Genomic DNA, 20,350 nt, shown 5'->3' with positions numbered 1-20,350 from the left:
AAGTCCAGCCACTGCATGATGCTGGAGTCCCCACTGCCAGGAACTCCATGGCCTTTAGAGGTCTATGTTGGGTGGTAGATGGGACTGGCCCCGTGAAGGCCCGTGAGCCCCAATCCTGGCCTGCAGGGGACGGCATCGTATTGGGACTAAGCAGTCTATCATGCGTATCTGCACCCAGCATTTGGTAACCACCAGGCTACACAACTTGCAAGGCCCATTTTAAGCAGATACTGATTGATGATTTGGATTGGTTCTGCCTGTCAGGGTGAAGCCGCTCTCTCAGGCTCAGCCCCAAGAAAACTTCAAAGGAGGCCACAGCTCAAACAGGTAAAGGAAAACCCATGAACACACCCATCTTCCATGCTGAGCTTCCCCGCAAGATCTTCAACCCAGGGAAGCCCACACACTTGTGGGTAAGTACAGCAGTGTTGAGAAGGCCGTAGGGGACAGGAACAAGGGTGCCAAGGACAGGGGCACTCACAAAGCTGACATGATGTCTACAAACACATTAGTCAGTCACAGTCACGGTGCTAAACCAAACAGCCTGTCTTCTAAAGAAGCTTATGTAATAGCTAAGCTTGGGGAAACGGGAGTTAAATTACAAACAGTTTCTCCAGGCTTGAGGGAGTGTGGTCCACCCCCTCCCTTCACAGGGAGATAAAAACTCCCTTTGCAGCTGGAGGGATCATTTTCCAAAGGAGACCACCTGTGGCTACGGAACACACTCCTGGGTTACACAGGTATTAAACAGGGGATGGCCCTTCACATCGGGTAGGCTGGGGGTGGCCTCTAATCCCTGCCTTTCTCTCCCAGCATGACACTCATGACAAAACTTTCCTCTGTTGTGCCACCACTTAGGTTGGTGGTGGCTACTTGGTGCACTGTGAGGAGAGGGATTACGAAGCCATGTGTGATAACGGGAAGAATGTGTGTTGTGATTAATTAGCAAAGCCTGCCATGGCTGAAGAGATGGGAAGTAGCTGCCTGCATACTGAGTATGCAATTCTGTTCTACATCATGCTGCCTCAGAGCCTGGCATCCAATAGTTGCCTTTGTATCCACTGATTAAAATCCTTGGCTGGGCATGGTGTTTTATGCCTGTAATCCTAGCACTTTGGGAAGCCGAGGATCTAGAAAGTTATCAGATAAGAGTGGAAAGGCCCCTCAAATCCCAGGATATCATCCAAACAACAGCAAAAACTCACCGTGGCATCAGTAGATAAGCATCAAGAAAATCTCAGGTTCATGTCGGAATTTTTCCAGTAACCCACCCTAGGGGGCAAAGGAAGAACTGTACTCCACCTGTTAAGGTGACTAGATCCAGACTCTAGGAACTCAAGCAGACGAGGGCAGCCCATGTTTTGCTCCATATGGATGTTAGCAAGTATTTGTTCTATTGCAAATTGGTCTGTCTGCTTTGTTAACCAAAATGTCCCCTTATCTCCCTGATCACTAATACCATGGATTTTCTGACATCTCGTTGCATTTTACCAGGAAGATCTTCTAAATAACTTGCAGCTCTTTTACAGTTTTTTCTAGTTCCTACTTCCCCCTCCCAAGCCTGGCCCTGGAATGTGGGGAGATGGCATGCTGTTGGTAATTGAATAGGGTCCATTCAGGAATGGAGAAGGACCAAGGCACTGTTGCCAGCTGACACCCTTCCTCATCCAGATCTGGGGATCACTGTCTTGTCCATTCCAAGCATCTTGGGCTCTACATCATTACCAGCATGAAAGAGGAAGGGGAACATAGTTTGCTGCCTAATAAGACCACTCTCCCCATTTCAGAAACCTCAAATATCCCTAACAAGCTATCTCCTCCCCTTTAGCTAGGGATGTTCTTAGCCAATTAGGAAGTAGTTGGGATAGATTTTTTTTTTCTTTTTGTTTTGGATGCAGAGTCTAACTCTGTTGCCCAGGCTGGAGTGTGTTGGTATGATCTCAACTCACTGCAACCTCTGCCTCCTGGGTTCAAGTAATTCTCCTGCTTTGGCCTCCTGAGTAGTTGAGATTACAGGCATGCACCACCATGCCCAGCTAATTTTTGTATTTGTAGCAAAGACAGGGTTTCACCATGTTGGCCAGGCTGGTCTTGAACTCCTGACTTCCACTGATTCCATCCATCTTTGCCTCTCAAAACGCTGGGATTATAGGCGTGAGCCTCCGTACCCAGCCTGAGATGGGAAATTTTTAAAACTTTTCATATAGTTTGTTCACTGAAGTTCAGATAATAATTCCAAGGAAACAGGGACGATTAAAAGCATGGAATTGAACTTGAAGGAAAAAGTCCTACCTTGGAGGACAAAAGAATGAGAAGAGGAAGACAGAGGGCAACACAGAGAGCAGATTCCAATTAAGTGCAGGATGGAACTGACATTCGAACCAACGTCTACCTAACTCCAAAGCCTACACCCATAAAAAGCAGAAGGAGAAGAAGGAACTGGGAAAATCTCTAAAGGAACCATAAGTGTTTTAACAGATCTTTCTCATGAATTGCAAGAAGATTTCAGAAAACTCACAGTATTTATGACCAGGGAGATGGGGACATTTTGGCCAACAAACCAGACAGACAAATTGGTAATAGAACAAATACTTGCTGAAGTCAGTATAGAGTAAAACATATACGCTTAATGAAATTAAAGGCTAACATTGCAGAGCCTATAAACTAGATACATGAAATGAACCTAGAAACAAAGAATGCCAGGTAATCATGGCAGCTTCTATGTCCATCTTACCTTCCACCTGCCAACTTCTTTGCATGTAACCTTTCTGGGAATCACTGCACCAACTCTGCAATGTAGATATTGTTCCCATTTCAGAGAGGAGAAAACTGGGACTCAGAGAGGTTAGGGAACTTGTAAGTAGGGCTGATGTTCCAGATGAATGTGGTTGGCATCTCTTCTGATTAGTCTGGCATCTGTTTTGATTGGTCAGTCTCTATGCCATTAGTTAAGTATTTTTAATATCCTCCCTGCTTAAAAATAAAAGAAAAAATGTCGGACAGGAAAGATGAGCCACAGAGGCATGACTGTAAGAGGAGTCCTTGAAGGAAAATAAATGAAATCTATGCAGAGTAAGGATAACTGATTAAAGTCATAACTTCCCTTACTGTTGGAGCTGTCATCACTTTTGGAGGCTTGGAAATACATCTCATCCTAAATTTCATAAAATCTGCCTTCCAAACCCCAATAGGCTCAACCCCCTATGGGTGCTCCCTTTTTCAGTGATCATTTTTGTGTGTTTTATTTGTTTTGTTGGTTTTTTGTTGTTGTTGTTGTTTTTTTGAGACAAAGTCTCTGTCACCCAGGCTGGAGTGCAGTGGCACTATCTCGGCGGCTCACTGCAACCTCAACTTCCCAGGTTCAAGTGATTCTTCTGCCTCAGCCTCCTGAGTGGCTGGGACTACAGGCAAGTGCCACCCCACCCGGCTAATTTTTGTATTTTTAGCAGAGACAGGGTTTCACCATGTTGGCCAGGCTGGTCTCAAACTCCTGACCTCAAGTGATCCGCCGGCCTCAGCCTCCCAAAGTGCTGGGATTACAGGCGTGAGCCGCCGTGCCCAGCCTCAGTGAGCACTTTCTCACTTTCACTTCACCTGGTAACTCCCAAACCAGATTCATAACAGCAACTGGCCTCTCTCCTCTTCTCTCTGAGAGATGAAACTGCTAGTAGAATAAAACAGAAAGTTTCCAGATGCTCTACATTTTGGTAAGTGAAGTTTCCATCCAATAGGCAGGTTTTGAAGTCTCAGTACTGGATCTATGACCTTCCAGGTCACCATGCAGAGAAGCAGGCTGTAGTATTCTGCCTTTAGAGCATTGCTTCTGTTCCTCCCCTCTTTGATCTCCAGCCAAAGTTCCTCCACTTTGATTCCCTCCTCTTGGGTACACAGAACTCCAAGCACACCTCCACTTCCCTCTCACCAGTTGTATTTCCTTTGAACATGGTAACTTCTCTATAAGCCATAGTTTCATCCCACGAAAGTGGTGTTGCTAACACGATTGAATTTGTCTCCTCATGTTAAAATCTCAGGTTCACTTTGTTAACTGCTTTGGTCTACACTAAAATGTCTGGAGCTCTACGACCACACCCATCCTTCTACTTAGCAAATTCCTGAACACCCTGTTTCATACTCGATGCCAACAATGAGTAACTACTAGTTTCAGGATTTTCTTCTGGCAATTTTCTCTGTGAATTCACTTCCATTTTTAATTTAAAGTCTATTTATTTAGCCAATAAACAAATATTTATTGCCATCTATATGAGGCAGGCAATAAAGTAGGGTGGCTCTAAGGATCCCTTAATGAACAAACCTATTGATCAGAGAGGTCCTGCTTCTAGTAAGGGCAAAGTAGCTCTTTCTGGACCAAACTTCCCACACAAAACTATTACGAATTCTAGACAAGAAAAAAAAAAAAAAAAAGATTGGAAGGCACTAAATGTGTTCAACTACAAGCAAGTAGAAACTGCAGAGGCGGCAACACCTGAAAGAAAGAAATGGCACGGCCGGGCGCGGTGGCTCACGCCTGTAACCCCAGCACTTTGGGAGGCCAAGGCAGGCGGATCACGAGGTCAGAACATCGAGACCATCCTGGCTAACATGGTGAAACCCCATCTCTACTAAAAATACAAAACATTAGCTGAGCGTGGTGGTGGGCGCCTGTAGTCCCAGCTACTCGGAAGGCTGAGGCCGGAGAATGGTGTGAACCCTGGAGGCGGAGCTTGCAGTGAGCCAACATAGCGCCACTGCACTCCAGCCTGGGGGACAGAGTGAGACTCTGTCTCAAAAAAAAAAAGAAAAAAAAGAAATGGCACTAGATAACTTTCGTGTTTTTATAGCTTTTTACTTGTGGGAAGCCCCCAGGCAATGCTGTACTTACTAGCTAAAACTTGGATAGAAAACCAAACCACTGTCTTACTATTTGAGGAGTTTAAAGACAGAGTTCAGGTAACCACAGCTGGAAAATAAGGAGAAATATCCCAGACAAGAATCACAGAACAGTAGCCCGAAATTCTGAGTATAAACAGTGCCCAAATCTCACTGAATGATACATACAGGGCAGACTTCAAGTAGTTCAACTAAAGCTAAATGAATTGAGCAAAGATTTCACATGTTGCCCTGTTGCCCACCCAAGGAAGACTGAGTTTGGAGTTTGAGTTTGGTCAAGTTAATTGCCTGATATATATATATAAAAAATATATATAAATATTATTTATATTATAATATAAATAATATTTATTTTATATTTATATTATATTTTAAATAATATATAATTAAATAATATATAATTTTATATATTTTATATATTTTATATATTAAATATATTTTATATATTTATTATATAAATATATAATAAATATATAAATATATATAATTATATATATAAATATATATAAATATATATATATTATATATATAAATATATATATTTTATATATATATTATATAAATAATATATATAATATATATATTATTTATATATATAAATTCCTAGATATATTCCAGATAGGAATATATATTATATATATATTTATATATTTATTTATATATATATATTTATATATATATTTATATATATATATATATTATATTATATTATATATATATATACAGATAGGAATATATATTATATTATGTATATATATATATACAGATAGGAAATCTCAGCAGCAACATCGAAATTACAAAGAAAAGAACCCAAAGCATCAATTCCACTAAATTCTCACCAATACCTTCCTCTGCAACTCTTTGGGTGGTGTCTCTCACTAGGGACAGTTACAAAGTTCTAATATATTTATTTCAATGACCACTTTTAAGCACCTTCCAAGTGCCAGGTTCCAGACAGCCTTTGGGGCACAAAAATATGTCACAAAGACCAGATTTTCTTCTCTGACAATGTCTATATAGCCCACTAGTCACTTCTCGTATCTTCCCTTCTCATTCAGGTCTTAAATTTTAAAAAGAGATTAAAGTCCTGCTGCGGCATCTTTCCAGAGCTTCGTAGTGCTTCCCCCTTAGCTTCCAGATCACTCCTGGTGGAGCCATTTGCTCCAAATAAAGCACATAGGAATGAGAGGCAGGCTGTCAGGTTTGACACGTGTGAATATTCTCCCTCCACTGGCTGAGAGCCAGGTCAGTTCTACCAAAAACTCTGGGACATCACAGGAAGTCCATGGGGAGGCACTCACCATTACAACATCTCTTTCCCAGTTCTACTCTGCTTTTGCAAAATCTGTTAGGAAAGAGGTTCTCAAACTTGGCATTGGAATCACTTGAAGATGCTGGGAATATACAAGAAGATCACAGAGAAAGGCCACTACGAATCTATCAGAATGGTCAAATTTTTTTTGAGACAGAAAATGCCAACTTTGGCAAAAATTCTTACACACTGAATGGGAACATAAATTAGTACAACAACTTTTTAAAGCTGTTCAGCAGTGTCTTGTAAAATTAAACATGGGCATGTCCTATAATCCAGCAATTGAATTCCTAGGAATACACCCAGCAGAAATTTCTTTTCTTTTGAGACGAAGTTTCACTCTTGTTGCCCAGGCTGGAGGAGTGCAATGGCGCAATCTCGGCTCACTGCATCCTCCGCCTCCTGGGTTCAAGCAATTCTCCTGCCTCAGCCTCCTGAGTAGCTGGGATTACAGCCATGTGCCACCACGCCCGGCTAATTTTGTATTTTTAGTAGAGGCGGGGTTTCTCCATGTTGGTCAGGCTGGTCTCGAACTCCCGACCTGAGGTGATCCGCCTGCCTAGGCCTCCCAAAGTGCTGGAATTATAGGCGTGAGCCACCGCGCCCGGTCAGAAATTTCTATATACATTCACTGAAAGGCATTCACAAGAATGTTAATTGCTCTATTTCTAATAGACGCAAACTATAAACAACCCAAAATGCCCCCAACAGTAGTTTGGAGAAAAAATATCGTTTGTTCACACAATAGAACATTGTACAGTAATGAGAATGAACAATATACAACTACACTCAACAATATGGATGACTCTCACAAACAATGTTAACCAAAATAACCCAAACACACAAAACTGCATGCTATATGATTGCATTTATGTAAAATTCAACAACAGGCGAAACTAATCTATGCGGTTTCAGGGTGTGGGGAGTGACTGGAAAGGGACATACAGGGTAGGGGAAGGGGATTGTGGAGTGCTGTTAGCGCCCCAAGCAGGATATGGGTTAGACAGGTTCAGTCTGTGAAAAATTGATTCATTTAAGATTTGTGTACTTTTGTGTATTTGTTTTTCCTTAAGAAATCACAATTTTTTTTTTTTTTTTAAATACTGCTGTCTGGGTCCCACCTCTTGAGATTCTAGTTTAATTGGTCTAGAATGCAGCCAGAAATTGACATTTTTAAAAGCTCCCCAGGTGGGTCTCATGTGCACCCAAGAACCACTGTATCAGAACCTGGCAACTCTCCTATTTCTTGGAGCAGAAAGTGCTGCTGCTTCTCCAGAAAGGCTAAAAGCAGGATGTTTTTGGTAGAACACTAGTAGCACCAGAGGATGTTAATAGGAGTTACATGAAAAAAAGTCTTCTATAGTCATATACGTAATATATTTATTTTTGTTTTATTTTATCTTTTTTGAGATAGGGTCTCAGTATGCTGCCCAGGCTGATCTCAAACTCCTGGGTTCAATCAATCCTCCCGCCTCAGCCTCCTAAGCAGCTGGGATTATAGCTACTACCACGCCCAGCTAGTAATATATTTCCTTACAATTATCAACTGTTATTGAACACTCACTGCATTCCTGGAGCTAAGCTATATGTTTTAGCTACTCATACTATCTCATGTAATCTTCACAGCAAGCCTATGAGAAAGGTACTATTAATCCCTATTTTATAGAAGGGCAGACTAAGCTCAGTGGGGTTAAGTAATTGCCCAATGTCCACTAAGCAATAGGGCTGGGATTCAAATCCAGAGTGGCTTTGACACTGAAACCCATGCTCTTTTTTATTTTTTCCTTTTTCTTCCAAGAATTACAAGGGGTCAGGTACAGTGGTTCATGCCTGAATCCCAGCACTTTGGGAGGCCAAGATGGAAGGATGGTTTGAGCTCAGGAGTTTGAGAGTAGCCTGGACAATACAGTGAGACTTCATCTCTACAAAACATTAAAAAATTAGCTGGGTGTGTTGGCTCCCACCTGTAGTCCCAGCAACTCAGGAGGCTGAGGTGGGAGGATCGCCTGAGCCCAGGAGGTGGAGGCTGCAGTGAACTGTGATTGCACCACTGCACGATCGCAGATCACTGCACTCTAGCCTGGGCAACAGAGTAAGATCTTGTCTCAAGAAAAAAAAAAAAAAGAGGACAATCAGTGAAGCCTACACACTCAACTAATGCCCTAAATTCCCTGTCCAGACAGCACTTGACTGCAGGAGTTAACAGAGCCTTTGCTATGGTAATCTGAGCTGTGAGGTGAAGACAAGAATATTGAATGTAGCAGTTCCCAAAGTGGTTTCCTTGCCTCCACCGCTTACCTTCCAAACCACCATCCACATCACTGGTGGAGTTTTCACTCTTAAGCCAAGTTTGATCCTGTATTTCCTTTGGAGGGAAGCATCTTGATGGCTCCCACTGCCTATGCTGTCCAGTTTCAAGCTCTCAGCCTAAACCATCCAATATCTGGACCTTGACATTTTAGCTTTCTCTCTGGCCAACCTAACTTCCCTCCCCACCTCCAACTCACTAAATACCTAATTTTCCAGGTGCACCCAACAAGACTGATGGATTCACTCCTCCCCAATGGTACTCACCATTTGCTGAGACTCTACTGTGTGCCAGGTACTATGCATAAATTGACTTTAATCCCCGCACTGAGTCTTAGAAACAGGTGTCATTACCCGCACTGGATTTATTAGTAAAAGGAGGCTCCTCTTGACATGCCCGAAGTCACAACTAGGAAGTGGCAGGGCTAGGATTTGAACCAAGATGTATCTGCTACAAAGTCCATGCAATTTTCACTACACCACACTCACCTCCTCGCCTTCACACACGCTGTTTTTTGTTTCGTTTTGCTTTGTTTGAGATGGAGTCTCACTCTTTCGCCCAGGCTGGAGTGCAGTGGCACGATCTCAGCTCACTGCACGCTCCGCCTCCCAGCTTCACGCCTTTCTCCTGCCTCAGCCTCCCAAGTAGCTGGCACTACAGGCGCCCGCCACCACACCCGGCTAATTGTTTGTATTTTTAGTAGAGACGGGGTTTCACCGTGTTAGCCAGGATGGTCTCGATCTCCTGACCTTGTGATCCACCTACCTTGGCCTCCCAAAGTGCTGGGATTACAGGCATGAGTCACCACGCCCAGCCCACACACGCTGTTTTATGAGTGGCAGTACCCTTCTTTCTCTCCACCTGGCAAACTCCTCTTGTTCTTTGAGAGGTAGCTCAAGTGCTAAAACGACAATAGCTATCACCTCTTAAAGGCTTTCCAGGCACCGTGTTCAGCACTTGCCTTGTCTCATTTAGACAATATTGTCTCAATGTCTTTTTTTTTTCTTGAGATGGAGTTCGAGCTTGTCACCCAGGCTGGAGTGCAGTGGTGTGATCTCAGCTCACTACAGCTTCCGGCTTCCAGGTTCAAGTGATTTCCTTGCCTCAGCCTCCCGAGTAACTGGGATTACAAGCACACACAACCATGCCTGGCTAATTTTTTTGTGTTTTTAGTAGAGACAGAGTTTCGCCATGTTGGCCAGGCTAGTCTTGAACTCCTGACCTAAGGTGATCCGCCCACCTCAGCCTCCTAAAGTGCTGGGATTATAGCCATGAGCCACCGCACCCAGCCTCAATGTCTTAATATTGCCTCTGAATTGTTCTTTATCTCTCCTGTGCCAAATGGGCTTCGTTCCCCTCTCTAGTTCCAAGGCATTTGACCGCATCTCTTCTGTGGTGCTCAGCACTCTGGTAATTGCTGGTTTCAGATCTGCCTCTTGCATTGGACTGGATGCTCTCAGAAGACAAGGGATATGTATTATTCACCTTTACATCCTATCATAGCGCCACCCAGCACATGGTAGGTATTCAATAAATGGGAGAGTGTGGACAGCAGGCTGGCCAAGAGACTGAAAATTCACGAAGAATTTCTGTTCTGCCATGAGAGAGTGGTCCTTTCACTTAGAACAAGAGCTGTAAAATCAAACTGGGCAAAACAGACCTGGCTAATGGGCGAGGAGGGTGGGCCTTGGGACCAGAACCAGGACATACCTCGCCTGGCCCCTGTGCTTTGCCTCCTGTGAGAGGGTGGGCTAAGATTGTTCTGGTCTTCACAGTCTCTTTTCCACTCTGCATGCTTTGCAATTGGCTCTATCTATCCCTGCTGAGGGGATTTGTTATAAAACAATGGTTAGGTTCATTCCACAGCACTGATTCAGTTGATTTTCTCAACTGCTCCTTGTGTTGTGTTGCTTTTAAGATGTCTCAAGTGAATGAAGAGCTATCTAGGACAGGTGGGCCCAAAGAAAATGTATCTAGCTAAGGATTGGTTCCCCCCAGGTGGGTCGACTAGATGGTCATACCCCTTTCTATATGGGTCTGTTCTTTTTCAGAAGGAGGCCCCTTTACAAGATATAGACAGATGTTTGATGTTCACTCATTGATTGAAAACCATTCTGTGGATCCACTCTACCACAGGCCTGTTCAGAGCACACCTGCTTGTAACCCCTGTGGTAAACAACTTATTTATGCCACCCACATCCAACCTCTATGAGCTTCAAGGCTGCTGATTTTTAAAGCCAGCCTCCTGTTCCCTTGCTCACACTCTATCTGGACCAACATACAGATCTGCCCAGGTTTGAGTGATCGGTAATCAGTGCCAGCTGCGAACTCAGCTGGGTTTCCCCACAGGCTCCCTCAAACGAACCCTATTTGTAAACATGGAAACTACCAAAGAGACTATTTTAAAATTACTCACCCCTTCCTAACTTCCCACTTCTTCTGCTGCCCTATTAAGGATAAGCTCCATTATTTTTTTTTTCTTCTAATCAAGTTGTTTTCTTTTGAGAATTTCAAGCCTCCTCACACTGTGGGACATAGCGCATACGGTATTTTATGAATTTATTTGTAATATTCATGAATATAGAGTTTATCAAACAAAAGTTAGTTAAGCTTATGCATTTCTCTAGCACAATGTGAACCATACGGTTTTGCTCTCATTTTATTTGTTCCTGTGTCTGCCAACTCCAGGAGATGGGATCAACCTGAGGGCAAAGGCTGGTTTCATTTAATTTTGTATCCAATTCCAAGCACAAGGCCAGGTATAATGTAGTTTCTGAATATTTGATCGTCATTATGTAGGCATAATCCAAAAGGTCATAAAATCTAAAAATTACTGCAGCACCTGCTGCAGAAACGTTCTGTTTTATATCTATCAGACTGACAAAAATGAAAGTTACTTAATCCTCAGTGCTGGAGAATAGATGGGGGAAACAGTCACACACTGTTGAGGAAACAGAAATTGGTTCAGCCTCTTTGGAGAACAGTTTAGCAATGTCTATCATAGTTGAAACTGCCAGGATTTTTCCTTATGAATAAAATCATCAGTGTATAGAGTATACAAAGACATATACACTGGTCAGACAAGGATGTTGCAATATTGTACATTTGTAGGAGGAAAAAACTGGAAACTATCTTAGCCATCATCAAGAAACTAGAAAATAAATGATAGTACATTATCACTGGACTATCAGATAGCCTTCAAGATCCAGGTATATCTGTGTGTTGGCATGTGCTCAGATAAATTAGCTGAAAAAGAAGATCTCGGAAGAGTTTTGTATAGTTGTGTTAAAAAGAAAAATGGATAAACATGTAAAAGAATATGGGTTTGTATATGCATATGAAATTTATGGAAAGATACATAAAACATTCATAGATTTATTCTGGGGAAAAGGGATGAGTGGCTGGGAAGATGGGGAAAATATACTTATGATACACTTATACTTTGTGTAATTAAAAAGCATGATATACAGCAATAGGAAAACAAAAGCTTAAGTTATATATAAAAGAAAAAAAGTGAATGACATTTTGGTGAAAATCTTTACTATATTTTTATAAGGTAATAGGCAATATTTATAAGACAGCATTTCCTCTCTGTCCCGTCCATGGGATAGCCAATGACAGCAACAGTTCCAGAAAGAAAACCAGAGAGAGAAAATCACCAAAAAGGGCTAAGAGCCCTAAAGAGAATAAGTGTCAAAATGTGTACCTTTTACTTGTTCTTGGATGCGAGGAAATAAAGCCAGTTCTGATTAAGAGTCTGAACTAAGACATTCTGAGAACTCACCAGGCTGGCACAGACTCTGGGGCCAAGAAGCAGAGACTAGGAATGCCCAGATAAGTAATGGCCATAAGTAACCTAGTGAACAAAACGAATGACCGAGCTCCTGGGGACATAATGACACAGTGCTCTGCTCACCTATTTCCCCAGCCCCTGAATACTCCTAGGGACTAACTCAATGATAATAACACCATAAGAATAGTTGGCATGTATCAGGAACCTCCTACCTGTCAAGCAGAGGCTAAATGCCTAATCATATCAATTTATATTATGTTATTATTATTCCTGTTTTACACATGGGGAAATTGTGGCTCAGCAAATATATGCATGTAACTTACTCAAGGTTACAGTCAGTGCTGGAGGTAGGAATCAAACCTGTACCTGACTCTAAAGCCAGCCAAGGTCATTGCTAGCCTTCCCCGCTCTGAGGGAAGGATAAGAAAAAAGCACTCCCTCCGAGCAGGGAGTAGGGACAGCTCCATAAAGAGAAGACAGCATTTTTATGCAAAGAAAGGGCCAGAGAGTGTAGTGATTCAATGCAAGGACTTTGAAGCCTGAATTCGAATCTTGACTTTGCCATTTACTGGCTGTGTGACCTTGAGTAAGTCATTGAACCTGTGCTTCACTTTCCCAAGCAGCAAAATCAGAGTAGCAAGAAAGTCATCCCTGGCCAGACGCAGTGGCTCATGCCTGTAATCCCAACACCTTGGGAGGCCGAGGCGGGCGGGTCACCTGAGGTCAGGAGTTTGAGACCAGCCGGGTCAACATGGTGAAACCCCGTCTCTACTGAAAATACAAAATGCAGCTGGGAGTAGTGGCGGGTGCCTGTAATCTCAGCTTCTCGGGAGGTTGAGGCAGGAGAATCACTTGAACCTGGGAGGTGGAGGTTGCAGTTAGCTGAGATCGCTCTACTGCACTCCAGCCTGGACGACAGAGCAAGACTCTGTCTCAAAATAAATAAAATAATAATAATAACCATAATGTTACCCCTTACAGTTGTTAGGAGGACTGAAGGAGTTAAATAGACAGCACCTGGCTCATAACAAGTACCAAGTGATCATGATGAGTATTAAGAAAAAGGTGCCCTTCCCTCTAAGCAGATGCAACCCTGCAGGGTGCAGAGTTTGGCAAGTGGATCACAGGCTAGATTTCAGCCTCTCCTTTAGCCGAGTGCCACTGTGCCTATCAGCAATACACAACTCTACAACCTTGCATAGGTCCTGCTGAGCAATTAACCTGCATGTACTGGCAGTTCTTCCTCCCACCTTCCCTTCCATCAGCCTAGCTGTGAATCAGAATCACCTGGCACACTTTGAAAAAAATACAGACTTTCAGGGCCCTACCTTGGCCAATTCTAACACAGGTGGACTGGGCTAGGGCCCAGGCATCTGTACTTTTCACAAATTCCAGGTGACCAGATGACCCAGAAACAGCATGCTCCTGGATATGTGTTTTTGGAAGTACTCAAAGTTCATCATTCTGGCCGACATTCTGGCTGTCTGAGTTGCTTCTTGAGATGAAGCTTCCTCTTTGTCAAGTCTGGTCCCAGGCCTGGGCACACGGGGAAGGGGCACAGTGAACATCTGTGACTCTGCAAGTCAGCCAGCACAGCAGATGGCTGTGTGAACAGGCACAACAGGCTGCATTTGCTTTTGTGCTTAAGCGGTTTGCACCAGGGAACCCTCACCTGTAGACTTGGGGTCTCCCATACCCTTGCTTCTCAAAGTGCAGTTCACAGACTAGCAGCTTGACACCCCCTGGGAGCTTGGTAGAAATGCAGAAACTCCATACCCAGCCCTACTGAGTCAGTTTCTGCACTTTAGCAGGAATCCAAAGGGGATCCATATGCAAGTTTGTGGATACGCCCTAGACCCCTTCTCCCTATCCAAGTAAGTTCTAACCAATGGGCACATCTAACCTGTCCAAACACCCTTTGGGGCCAGTCTTCTCTTTCAAACTCCTACAGAGACCTAGAAAAACAGCACAGTCCCTTCAGCAGCCCAGATTCACACGTAGCAGCCAGCCGAAGGCTCCGGGTGAAACTTCGCTTTAATAAGTTATTTATTTCTAAGTCCACATTAAAATAAACCTTCCCAATAAATTGAAAAAGAGACACCTCTGGCCTCTGTAATTCCAGGACATAAAACACCCTCCTCTTTTGTACAGAATTGAGACCCCTGCTTTCCTGCCTAAAGCCATCCAGGGACGTCAAACAGTCCAAAGAAAACAAGCGATGTCTTCCTGTTGGCCAAGCTTCAAGTTATCAGGCAGATTTCACACTGCAGCTTGCCCTCATTAATCCAAGGCCTATCACATTGCTGTAAATGTCAGTGGAAAATAGCCATTCAGTGGGTTTCCTTCATTCCACTAGAAAGGGACAAAACAGGAAGCTGACAAGCAGCTGTGCCCCAGCTTGGCAAATCCCAAGGGCCCAGCTGACAGCACCTATGCTCCTCTGCCCCAGCCTACTTTCCAGATAAAGACGGCTCCTGTATCTACATAAGTAAAATGCAGTGGTGATGGCAGGAACAATTCAGATAATCTGGGCCCCCAAGCACCTGCTTGGGAAGGAAAACAGCTCGGTCTGAATGTCTTTGGCCTGAATTACCAATGGGCTGTTCATCATTCAAGTTCATCTAAATCTCTTCTGCCTATTCAAATGTTCCACAAGCTAAACCCCTGGGACTCCAGGGGACATAAGGCCTCCCAAGTCCTCATTCATTCCTTTAATGCATATTGATTGTCTCCCGTGTGCTGGGCATCATGCTGATCACGCTGGCCAACTGGAGACACACAGCTGAATGAATTGGACACAGTCGCCGACCTTATGGGGCTCATAGTCCAGTGTAGTCTTTCTTAACCTCAGCACTATTGATATTTGGGATCAGATAATTTTTTGTTGTGGGAGGCTGTGCTGTGCACCATAGGACATTTAGCAGCATCCCTGGTATCTACTCACTGGATGTCAGTAGCTCCTCTCTCCCACTATCCCCCACAAAGTTGTAACAACCAAAAATGTCTTTAGACATTGCCAAATATCCTCCCCAGGGAGGGTCAAACTGCCCCAAGTGACCGCAGGTCTAGTGGATGAAACAGAAGACTAAGAGAGTAAGGCTCACATATAACCATATAATCACAATTATGATAAGTACTGCAGAGAAAAATCTGCTGGATATTATATCAATATTATCTACAGCTTGGAAGCCAAGCATTTTACATATGATTACAAATCCTTATGACAATTCAGAATTGTGTTTATTAGTCACTATTTAGCAACTTATTGAAGATGGTAAAAATAGCAACTTATTTCTTCATCTTTATTTCCAGATGAAGAAATTAAGGTTCAAGGAAGTGAAAAAATTTCCCTAGGCCCCAAAGCCAGTGGAAGGCAGAGCCAGGATTTGAACCCTGGCCCCAAACTTTGCCCCCATATAAAAGGAAATGTAAGCCTGTGTTTGGATGTCCTCTGAAACAGGGAAGGTCTGTGGTCATGTGATGCTCTGACCAGCCATCCTAAAAGATTCATTCCTTCCTGGGGCCACCGTGGGGCTCAGCCACCATCTGCCACATCAGTCAAACTGCACATTGCTTGCATCAAGGCACATCTGTGGGCGAAGGAATGCCATTCTAGATTCTGAGACATCCAAGAACACCTCCCCTCAAAGCGCCTGCACCCAGGAATTTCCCCAAAGTCGGGGTGCATACCCAGAGCACACCCCACTGTGACCCATCTCCAGAATTCCTACTGCCCAGCACCCAAAGGTAGACAAAGCGAAAGAGGCCAGATATTCTGCAGTCAGCCTTAGATTTACAAAGTGTGTGAAGAAGGTGGTGCAGGATAGCACATGGCAACTTTGAGATGCCCCCGAGACGTGAGTTCCTGTCACTTACAAGCTGCATGTCTTTTAGCAAATAGCCTCACCCTCTGTGCCACAGTTTCTCCCTCTGTGCAGTGGGGGATATGTGCATTCTTTTCAACGGATTGGTATGAGAATACAACGGTGATGCAAGTAAACACCTTTGACAGTGACCAGCATCCAGAAATGCACTTGGTGCTATATCATGATCAATAAGTGAGTCAGGTCATGACGCTTCCTCCACCTCTACCCTCTTCTGTCAAGTGAGAAACTGAGTCCCAGGAAGGGAGAAACAAGCGTAGAGGTGGGAAAAGCATCTCAGGAAGAGGGAGTGGACCTCTTCTTCTTTGTACTTCCTGGGTGGAACAAAGAGGGAAGGATGGTGAATGTATGGACAGCTGAGCTGAGGCCAGCCGTTCCTCCCATGCAAAAGTTAATCCTGAAGTTTCTTGGACAACCCTCACTAGAGAGCCACCCTCCAAGGAAGGTGCAGAGGGACTGCTTCGGGTCAGTGAGTGTTTAATCCTTCAGGGCTCCTGGCAGGATGGCCGCTGCTACCTCCCTGGCCTTGCTTCTGCCTCCATCAAACTTTCTGATGACTCTGCTCCATCAGCAACTCCTCCCACTGCTCTCCAAACACATCCAGCACTTTTAAGCCTCGGTGCCTCTGCACACGCTATTCTCCCTGCTAGGGCTGCCCTGCCACCTGGAGAACTGTCACTGCAGGGCTCAACATGCTCCCACAGCAACTTTTGTCCACCTGTTATTGGCAATATAGACTAAGAATAGCAATGAACATCTGCGAGCATTTATTAATATCTAGAAAGCCCAAGCTAGGTTTTTAAGTTTTTTGGCTTTGTTTTGTGTGTGTGTGTGTTTGTTTTCGAGACAAGGTCTTACTCTGTTGCCCAGGCTAGAGTACAGAGACACACGCAATCATGGCTCACATGCAGCCTCCACTTCCCTGGTTCAGGTGATTCTCCCATCTCAGCCTCCCAAGTAGCTGGGACTACAGGTGCACACCACCATGCTTGGCTACATTTTTGTATTTTTTGTAGAGACGGGGTTTTGCCATGTTGCCCAGGCTGGTCTCGAACTTCTGGAGTCAATCAGTCTGTCCACCTCTGCCTCCCAAAGTGCTGGGATTACAGGCGTGAGCCACTGCACCTGGTCCAAGCTAGGTTTTTTACCCACAGTGTCTCACTTCTTTCTTCACATCATCACCTTAGGGAGGTGGCTTATCTGCTTGAGAGATAAGGCCACCCAGCTACAAGGTGGCAGCTTCAGGATTCAGACCTGGGTCAGCCTGAGCCATGTGGATCTGCTCTTCACTCTCTCTTCTTACTGCTGCAGACTTTATCCCACAGTGTCCTCATTATCTGTCTCCAGGCCTGCCTCTCCCCATAGAGGGAGAACTCTGAGAGCTGCCTCATTCATCTTGAAATCCCTTGCTAAGCACAAGGGCCAGGATGGAATAAACGTCTTTTGAATGAATCAATGAATCCTGGAAAATGGCAGTCAGCTGAGAAAGGCTAAGTGGCTGCTCACAGACTCCCCGGGGAAAAGCTGGTGCTAGAGTCAAGTTCCCAGGAGAGAGCCCCCACCCGCACCCCAGGAGACAGGCTGAGAGGTTTTCCCTATCCTGATGGCTACAGGCGGAAGAGACAGGATCTAACTCACTCCCCACCCTGGCACTGGAGGAGGTGGGACCTTTGAGAGCCCAACACAAAGGAGGAAATAGTAGTGATGGTGACAATGATCATTTTATGCATTCCTACCCACACCAGATGCTGTACTGAGCACTTTCTTTTTTTTTTTTTTTTTCTTTTTTTTTGAGATGAAGTCTCAGTCTGTCACCCAGGCTGGAGGGCAGTCGTGTGATCTCGGCTCATTGCAACCTCCTCCTCCCGGGTTCAAGCAATTCTTGTGCCTCAGCCTCCCAAGTAGCTAGGACTACAGGCATGCGCCACCATGCTGAGCTAATTTTTGTATTTTTAGTGGAGACAGGGTTTCACCATGTTGGCCGGCTGGTCTCGAACTCCTGACATCTAGTGATCCTCCTGCCTTGGCCTCCCAAAATGCTGGGATTACAGGTGTGAGCCACTACACCCAGCCCTAGTACTGAGCACTTTCTATATGTTAATGGTCTCATGGAATCCTTACAATCCCACAAAGTAGGCATTACTATGATACCTGTTTTACAAATGAGAAAACCATGCTCAGAGAGATTAAGTCATGTATACAGGGTCACGGAGCTTTTAGGTATAGATCCCTAATTAAAATTAGACATCTCTGGCTCCCTCACTCTTCATACTCATAGCTTTCTGTAAGAGGCAGGCTTGTCCAAGCCCTCCTTGAAGCCCAGTTGCTAAGATGCACTCAGGACAGTGAAGGTTTTCCTGGTCTCTGCTGGAAGAGTGCCAGTTGGGACCTACTGTTCAACAAATGTGACAAGTGTCCTGGGTGCAGGAAGGGTGGTGGTTAGGTTGCAAAAGGGGAGGGAAAGGTTGGGGGGATGGGGTCCTGAGAGTCCAAACACGGCACCTGAATTCAGGTATGTGCCTCCTGCCTTCTGCTAAACCAGGTTGGCTGCAGCCTCTGTTGCTCCTCTTGGGGCATGGAGCTGGTTTTGAGAGGAGCTGAGCCCCAGTTTTCCCATCTGCAAAATGGGAATCAGTAATGCCTACTTCATGGGGTTGTGAGGATTCTGTGAGGCCATTACACATAGGCCTAGTTTCCAATGGTCTCAAATGGGCTCTGCAGAAAGGAGAAAGGTTCTGGCTTTAAGGAAAAACCACCTCCCTACGTCAGCATCCTCTTAGTCCTGTGGCTCAAGCTCCTGAAATGACTTAACAGCCAGATTAGAATTTAACTTCCGCTCCACCGTCAATTACCAGAGAGAGCAAAGTCTGAGTGGGCACAGGGCCTTGCCTACCACGTCTTTCCAGGCCACGGATGATCTGGAGAGCACAGATGGCACGGGGCCCTTGACACATGAACCACAGAGCCACTAATGAATGCCACGGTGGTAGGAGACCAAAAGAGAGGAAAGAAGACATTCCAGAGGCTGGGAAGAGCTGGGGCCAGGAAGGTTCCAGGACAGGGGGACACTGTTAGGTAGACCCCAATAGACAAGTAGGTACAGAGTTGATGGTCCAGGGTGGCCTGGTTGACACCTTGCCCCCAGCATCCTGGGGACTCAGCCAGGAAGATTGGATTTGGGTGACAGGTGGGAGAGAAGGGCATGGGAGATTTGTGTGGGAAGGGCCGTGTGAGCAGGCAGCCGGCTGGAAAGATTTGCTGGCCCCCACCGGCCTCCTGCAAGCTGGCTTTTTATGACAGAGCTGGGGGAGGAAGATGTGGAAACTCCCCCAGCCCCTGCAGAACCACCCACCAGGGCTCCACTTCTGCACCTGTCTAAGAGAGACACGCCCCACTCATAGCCAATCCCGAGGGCGGCCAGTATTGGCCAAGGAGTGTTCATCCTCCGGCTCTGCTGCACCCAGCCTCTCCCTCATCTCCCCACAGCCTGGCGGCTGTTAGCCCCAGTTTCTTAGAGGCAGTTGAGACTCCAGAGGCCAAGTACTTTGCCCACGAGTAGACAGCTAGTCGCTGGCTGAGCTAAGAAGCTTTATTACCAGCCTTGGAGGAGGCCTCCTAGATGGAGGGTTTTTCTCCAGTGCTTCACCAGCCGCAGGAAATGGCAGAGTACACAGGGAAGTACCCCTGCGGACTGAGGCCGCCATCGGCAGGCCCTTTCCAGGGAGAGCCCTGCGGGAAAGGGCGCCTGGTACCTCCGGGCCCCGGGTCCTCCACAGAGGGTGATTCAGAGGCGACACCTGGTGCCCCGAGCCGCGGAGAGCTGGGGGGCGCTTCTGACAGTGAGAACAGGGGCCCTTTATGTGAAGTGCAATCACATGGGCGCGCAGGCAGCTCGGTTTTCCGTTCCTAGAAGCGCTGATGAAGCCACATCCCTCTCCCTCCGCTCCTGAGGTGCCCGGGAGCACCGGGACCCAGGCCTGTCGCGCGGCAGCGGCGCAGCCCTGGGGTCTCGAGAGGGCCAGATTCAAAGCTCTCCCAGGCTCAATTATCCACCAAGGGCTGGGAGCTGCATCATCAGCATCTCCAGTGAAGCTGGAGGCCAGGCCGGGGAGGGGGAGCGGAGGAAGGGAGTCTGCATGGGGGAAGGAGGCGGGCAGCGAGCGCCT

At 45.4% G+C, this 20,350-nt stretch overlaps 1 protein-coding gene across 5 annotated transcripts in view; it reads right to left on the bottom strand.

Annotated features, from left to right (window-relative positions):
• The window catches only part of PPP1R16B (protein phosphatase 1 regulatory subunit 16B), a 122,317-nt gene that overhangs the window by 100,823 nt on the left and 1,144 nt on the right, over positions 1 to 20,350 (bottom strand). The window lies entirely within an intron of this gene.

The sequence above is a fragment of the Macaca fascicularis genome, chromosome 10 (assembly GCF_037993035.2).
Source record: "Macaca fascicularis isolate 582-1 chromosome 10, T2T-MFA8v1.1".
Taxonomy (NCBI): domain Eukaryota; kingdom Metazoa; phylum Chordata; class Mammalia; order Primates; family Cercopithecidae; genus Macaca; species Macaca fascicularis.
The sequence above is the reverse complement of the archived record's forward strand: the minus strand, read 5'-3'. Positions and strand labels throughout refer to the sequence as shown.